This window comes from Nyctereutes procyonoides, unplaced genomic scaffold (genome assembly GCF_905146905.1).
Source record: "Nyctereutes procyonoides isolate TBG_1078 unplaced genomic scaffold, NYPRO_anot_genome, whole genome shotgun sequence".
NCBI classification, from domain to species: Eukaryota; Metazoa; Chordata; class Mammalia; order Carnivora; family Canidae; genus Nyctereutes; species Nyctereutes procyonoides.
Window position 1 is genome coordinate 54268957 of NW_026575020.1, and position 7373 is coordinate 54276329.

Below are 7373 nucleotides of genomic sequence, written 5' to 3' on the forward strand. Positions count from 1 at the left end.
TGTGCGCTCTCGGCTGACTTCCTCCGCAGCGGGAAATAACGAGAGTGCCGCAAGCTCCCTGCAGGCTGGGTTATGGGAGGGAGGGCTTCTCTGCAGATTGGACTGATTGCAGTGCAAAAACTAAAAGACAGGACTTGGAGCAAGCGGCCGAGCCCAGGTGTCCAACCCAGAGCCCAAGCCGGGCACCTCTGTACAATTTTATGGGGTTGGGGCAGCGGTCACATCCCCCAGGTGAGATGTGAGGTTGCTGGCTCACCCAGCTTTCCCGTGGGTCTTTCTTTGCTGCACTCTGTGCCGAAGTTGTGTCTCCACGGGGGTGTCCCTGGGCAGGGGCACCTGAGATGCTCTGTACCCTTCGCACAGGGCGGACGCCAACTCTGTGCCTGTGGCCCTACACCCTGTTTACTCTTCTGCACAGCAGCCTAGGCTCCCAGAATCAACTGCATTTCAAGGAACTTCCTGAAGGGAGCAGCTTAGGCATCCTTTGGAGCACTTGAGACGTGATACAACGGGCTCTGTACAGCAGAACATGCCAGCCTCGGAACTGCTCATCCCTCAAAGCTGAGTGTCAGAACTAGGGCGTTTCTGAAGTAGGAATGTTTCCCCCACCCCATCTAGCAGGACAGGTGCCTTTCTCTCTCGTCTCAGGACATCAGGAGCAATGGGAAAAAGGCTTGGAGCAGTGGAGAAACCAATTTTTTAAAGATTTTATTTATTTATTCATGAGAGAGACAGAGACACAGGCAGAGGGAGAAGCAGGCTCCATGCAGGGAGCCTGACGTGGGACTTGATCCCAGGTCTCTAGGATCACACCCTGGGCCAAAGGCAGGCGTTAAACCACTGAGCCACCCAGGGATCACCCTGGTTTTGTTTTTTTTTTTTTTTTTTTTTTTTTTTTAAGATTTATTTATTTTAGAGGGGAGAAGAAAACAGAGAATCTCAAGTAGACTCCCTGATGAGCACAGAGCCTGACGTGAGGCTCAATCTTAGGACCTGAGCCAAAATCAATAGCTAGACACTCAACCTGCTGAGACACCCAGGCGCCTCTCCCCCACTGCCCCCCCCCACCGCCAAATCTGATTTTTTTTTAAAGGTAACTGCAATTCAATACTCAAATGAGATTCACTTTGTGGGCTTTCATTGACTCTGGGATCTGCAGAGAAGACCCGAGCGACAGGCAGGCCCTGCACGAAGTAGGAAGGAGGCCACATGGGAGTGCACAAGCTCCAGGGTGGTTTGGGTCCCCAAGTGTGACACCCCTCGAGCTGCATTTTTGCATTCCTGTCTTGAGGGAAAGGAGGGGGGCGAATAGGCCTCTCTGCCAAGCAATGCAGTCTTCCACCTGCCAGCCTGCCAGCTCAGCCTCACTGTTTCTAAACATCTCTGAACAGCCCCGACCCAGACCCAGGATCCTGCTCCCAAAGTAATGAACTCCATCGGGCCCCTCTGTAAACAGAGCCTTTGCCAGGAACAGGGGTGTGTGTTTGTCATTCAGGGCCAACTTCGCCATGTGGGGCAGTGGCAGAGTGGTCCCTGCTCCAAAGCCGACTCATCTCCAGTAGTCCTAAACTATGCTGTGCTGTGCGTTTTCCCTCTTCCCAAACTTCAAGGTCTCATATTTCAAAGCAGCAAGAGCAATATCACTGCCTCTTGGCTCTAAACTGCTGATGCAGCAACACTCGAGAGACATTGTGTGCCCAGTGACAGATACACACACATCAGGAGCATTTACCTTCCTCTTCTCTCCTTTTCAAATTTCTATTTTCTCCCTTCAAAAATGCATAGATTGCTTAGCACAGGGGCTAGCAAACTACTGCCTGTGAGCCTAGTCTGACCTGCTGCCTTATATGACCTGTAAGCATAGCTTCTATATTTTTTAATGTTTTTTTAAATCAATTATTTGCAACTGATTTTGACAGTAGAGAATACTAATTCTGAACCTCAGTTAAACAAAATGTCGTCTCCCTTCCAAAGAATTCCATTCTTCTCATTAATAAACCTGTATTATGGAAAAATTATATTTTGATTTGTTAATCAAGAATGTGTGGGAAATGTTTTCTCCCTTATCATATAAGTATCTACAAAATGTCTTTGATTTTCTTCTTAATCTGCAGCCTAAAATATTTCCTATCTCTTATAGTAGTTTACAGTTTGCTGACCTAGAGAAGCACATCACCTTCTCTAAATTTGGGGACTACAGAAACATCTAAGGCAATTGGCCCTTCACTTCATTGAGTTTACAAATAGGCAAGGCTTCCCGGTTGGCAGATGGTGCCTCTTCTCTATGTTCTCACATGGCAGAAGGGACTAGGGAGTTTTGTGGGGTCTCTTTTATACAAATGCTAATCCCATTCATGAGAGCTGCATCACATGACTAATCACCTCCCAAAGGCCTCATCTCCTAACACAATCACACTGAGCATTAGGATTTCAACATATAAATTTGAGGAGGATATAAACATTTCAACTGTAGCAGGGGTATATGGGAACACTTTGTACCATCTTTACAACTTTTCTGTAAATCAAAACTAACAGTGAACAATCTGAAAAGGACATTTAAAATAGTATCCCCCCAAAAAAATCCCTTAGGAGTTAACCCCCCAAAATGAAAATCTTGTACAATGAAATCTACAGAACATTGCTGAAAGAAATTAGAGAAATAAATAAATGGAAAGATATCCCATGTTCAGGGATTGAAAGACTTAATTTCATGAAGATGTCAGTACTATCCTAAGCGATCTACAGATTCAGCACAACCCCTATTGAAAAGTGACATTTTTTGCAGAGATAGAAAAACGCAGAAAAATCTAAGGCAATTGGCCCTTGACTTCATTGAGTTTACAAATAGGCAAGGCTTCCTGGTTCATAAATGGTGCCTCTTCTCTATGTTCTCACATGGCAGAAGGGACTAGGGAGTTCTGTGGGGTCTCTTTTATACAAATGCTAATCCCATTCATGAGAGCTCCATCACATGACTAATCACCTCCCAAAGGCCTCATTGAAAAGTGACATTTTTTGCAGAGATAGAAAAACGCATCTTAAAATCCATATGGAATCTCCTAGGGCCCCAAATAAGCAAAAGAATCTTGAAAAAGAAGGACACAGCTGGAAGACTCACACTTCTGTTTCCAAAACTCATTACAAAGCCACCATAATTAAGAGAGAAATGCTGGCATGACATCAGACAGAGACCAGTGGAAAAAAAAAAAAAAAACAGAGTCCAGAAACAAATCCTCAAAGACATGTTCAAATGATTTTCAACAAGGGAGTTAAGGCACCAGGGTGGTGCAGTCAGTTAAGTGTCTGACTTTTGGTTTCAGCTCAGTTCGTAATCTCAGGGTCATAAGATAAAGCCCCATGTCAGGTTCCATGCTCAGCAGGGAGTCTGCTTAGATTCTCTCCCCTTCTCCCTCTCCCCCACTTTCTAAAATAAATAAATCTTTAATTTAAAAAAGGAGGGGTCAAGAGCATTCAATGGGGAAAAAGGCAATCTTTTCAACAAATGGTGCTGGAAAAACTGGATATCCACATGGGAAAAAATTAAGTTGCTCCCTTACCTAATAACAAATACAAAAATCAACTCAAAACAGATAAAAGACCTTAATGTAGGACCTAACACTATGAAGCCCTTAGTAGAAAACATAGGGTAAGAGCTTCACAACATCAGATTTGGCAATGATTTCTGGAGCACGACCCTAAAGGTACAGATAATGAAAAAAAAAAAAAAGGAGACAAGTTGGAGCCACCAGAAGACACTATTGACAGAACAAAAAGGCAACCCACGAAATGGGAGAAAATATTTGCAAATCATGTATCTGATAAGGGATTAATAGCCAAAATAAATAGAGAAATCAACAACAACAAAATAAAACTTGATTCAAAACGACATAAAAAAAAAAAAAACTAGACATAGGGGCAGCCCCGGTGGCTCAGTGGTTTAGCGCCACCTTTAGCCCAGGGCCTGATTCTGGAGACCCAGGATCAAGTCCCACATCGGGCTCCCTGCATGAAGCCTGCTTCTCCCTCTGCCTGTGTCTCTACCTCTCTCTCTCTCTCTCTCTCTCTCTCTGTATCTCTGATTAATAAATAAATTAAAAAAAAAACTAGACATAGGACTTGAGTAGACATGTCTCCAAAGAAGACATACAGATGGTCAACAAGCACATGAAAAGATGCTCACCATCAGTCATTGCTGGGGAAATGTAAATCAATGCTATGGTGAAACATTGCCCCACATCCATTAAGAGGACTACTATCAAAACCCCGAAAAGAGGGATCCCTGGGTGGCGCAGCAGTTTGTCGCCTGCCTTTGGCCCAGGGCCCGATCCTGGAGACCCAGGATCGAATCCCACGTCGGGCTCCCGGTGCATGGAGCCTGTTTCTCCCTCTGCCTGTGTCTCTGCCTCTCTCTCTGTGTGTGACTATCATAAATAAATAAAAATTTAAAAAAAAAACCCGAAAAGAACAACTGTTGGAAAGGATGTGGAGAAACTGGAACCCTTGTGCACTATCAGCAGGAATGCAAAAAGGTACAGCTGCTGTAGCAACCAGTACGGAGGCTCTTCAAAAAATTAAAAATCAAGAAATTCTGTGAAGTCAATAGAATGACCATAGAACCCAGCAATTAATTCTACTTCCCAAAAGAATCGAAAGCAGTCTTGAAGACATGTTTGTACACCCAGGTTCACAGCACCATTATTCCGAATAGTAAAAAAAAAAAAAAAAAAAGTGGCAGCAACCCTCGCGTCCATCCATGGATGAGTAGATAAATAAAAATAAAAAATGCCATCTATACAGACAATGGAATATTACTCAGTCTTAAAAAGGAAGAAAAGTCTGACACAGGCTGCACCATGTATGAACTTTGAGGATACTGTGCCAAGTGAAATAAGTCAGACACAAAAGACGATGTGTGATTCCACTTACAATAGGTACAGAGAGTAGTCAAAATCATAGAGACAGAAAGTAGGTTTGTGGGTGCCAGGAGCTGGGGAAGGGGAAAATGAGGAATTATTGTTTAATGGGTATAGAGATCCAGTTATGCATGATGGAAAAGTTCTGGGGATGGATGGTGGTGATGGCGGCACAACACTGTGAATGTACTTAATGCCACTAAACCACACTCTTAACTATGGTTACGGCGATCAATTTTGTGTCATGTGTATTTTACCATAATAGAAAAAAGATTGGAAAAATCATAGCGAGGGTTGGACAGGAGTACAGTGGATCCTGGACAGACCTAGGGGTGGCTAGGGCCCGGGGCTGCTCTCAGCGAAGAATCTCAGTAGCCAATTCCCCTGTGATTGGGCAGACATCCGGGAGATGCAACTGAAAGTTGTTTTTATCTGGATGCCTGGGCATCTCCTAATTTCACGACCTCATGCTGGCTTCCCAGGGCGGCTGAGATGACGGCTGCTTTGCCAGAAAACAGAGCTGCCGCAGGCCCTGTCAAGCACGCACCCTGCAGGTGGGGGTGGGGAACCTGTAATAAATCATTGCAATAATATGAAAAAGGCAGCCACAGGACTCCTTCAGCTTTTCCCATTTCCCCATTCTCCGCTATCCAGTGCCCCCACTTTCCCACCCAGGGATTAATGCATGTGCTGAGGGTCTCAGCTCTCCAGGGCTGGGGGGAGGGCGAGGAGGATGTCTGTGTTTCCAGTCCCAACCAGCCAATGCTCCATTGTGGAGCCGATCTGTTTCTTCTGGACGCTTTGTCTGGGTCTGATTCGCCTCTGACTGCACAGAGCCAGTTCAATGGGGCTTTCAGACCCTCATGCACCCAGCCCCCATCACCACCCTCAGCACCCACCCCGAGACAGCCCTTTGCTTGGAGGCACTGGTGGGAGCAGGAGCTAAGGGGGAGGGGGTTGTTGGTGGCAGCGGCACTTTGGGGCTTGTTAGAATGGTTGGGAATTTTTTGCACCTGCCCAGTTAGAGGCAGATGGGTGGCGATGAAGACACATTTATGAAGATGGGGAACAGGAGTGGGGGGGAATTTGCTTTCTCCCTGTAATTTCTTAACTCCAAAAACCCACGGAAGCTGTCCAGCTGCCTGAGCCTGCCTCTCAGAACATCCCCAGCAAACTGCCCCAGCTGACCTTTGCAAATCCCCGTCTCATTTTCTCCCCTAAAGGGACTGTCAACTCCTGCCACAATGATACATCCACCCCCACCCTAAATGTCTTTCTCCATCACGATCACCCTTCCCCCCAATCTGGAATGCTCTCCCCACTCCTTCCCCTGCAGCTCATCCCCATTTTTCAAGACCAATTCCAATCCCCAATCCCACTTTTTGGCTGGCACAGCCCCTGTCTACCCCAGTCCCGACCTCAAGTGCCCATCCCTGAACTTGGGTAGCCTGCTTCCCTGTGGTGGCAAGTACAGGGCTGGCTTGGGTTTGGGTGCAGACTCTGCCATCAGCACGGGCCTAGGCACTCCGCCGTGTTGGCTCAGTTGGGCCTCCCAATTCGGGGTCCCTGTCCCCTCATTTTGTAGATGAACAATGTTCGGTCTTAGAAAAACAAAGTAACTCTCCCAGGGTCATATGATGAGTAAGTGGCCCCGCTGGGATCCAAACCCCTGTGTGCTAACCGCCAACCCCGTGCTTCCAGTTTAGACCATCTCGCTTCATTGCCTCATCCCCGGGAGAAACCTCATTTTATTCACTCATGCATTCAGTGAACACTCAGTGGGTGTTTACATGGAACACCCACCCCTACCGCCCAGGAGCATCCCCCCTGGTTGTGTAGTCGGGCTTTGTTGTTGTGCAGTGTGCAGGGCCTACGGTCCCACAGGGGAGATGCCCGCTGAGGGGTCAAGGAATCCCACAGGAAGGAGCAGTAAGACAGCCTGCCGGACCACAGGCCCATAAACAGCAGAGCGGGGCATCACCAGCCAGGGCATCACCAGCCAGGGCCCAGGACTTGCCAGGCGTGGATTACAATACTTTGCATTTTCCCAGGATCCTGCCCAGTGCCTTTCTGTAGACTTGGATAAGCACCTGGCAGAGAACCCCCGGACGGTTATTATCTCCGGTGTGATAAGAACCACTCATGCGGGGATCCCTGGGTGGCGCAGCGGTTTGGCGCCTGCCTTTGGCCCAGGGCACGATCCTGGAGACCCGGGATCGAATCCCGCGTCGGGCTCCCGGTGCATGGAGCCTGCTTCTCCCTCTGCCCCTCTCTCTCTCTTTCTCTGTGTGTGTGACTATCATAAATAAATTTTAAAAAATTAAAAAAAAAAAGGACCACTCACGCGGTTACTTTTTCTCCTCCTAACTCTGGATACCTCCTCCTCTAGACGCTGGGGGGAGAGGAGGGTCACGTGCTCCGCCCCGCCCCGCGTCCCGGCCCGGCCAGGGTTGCTAGGCA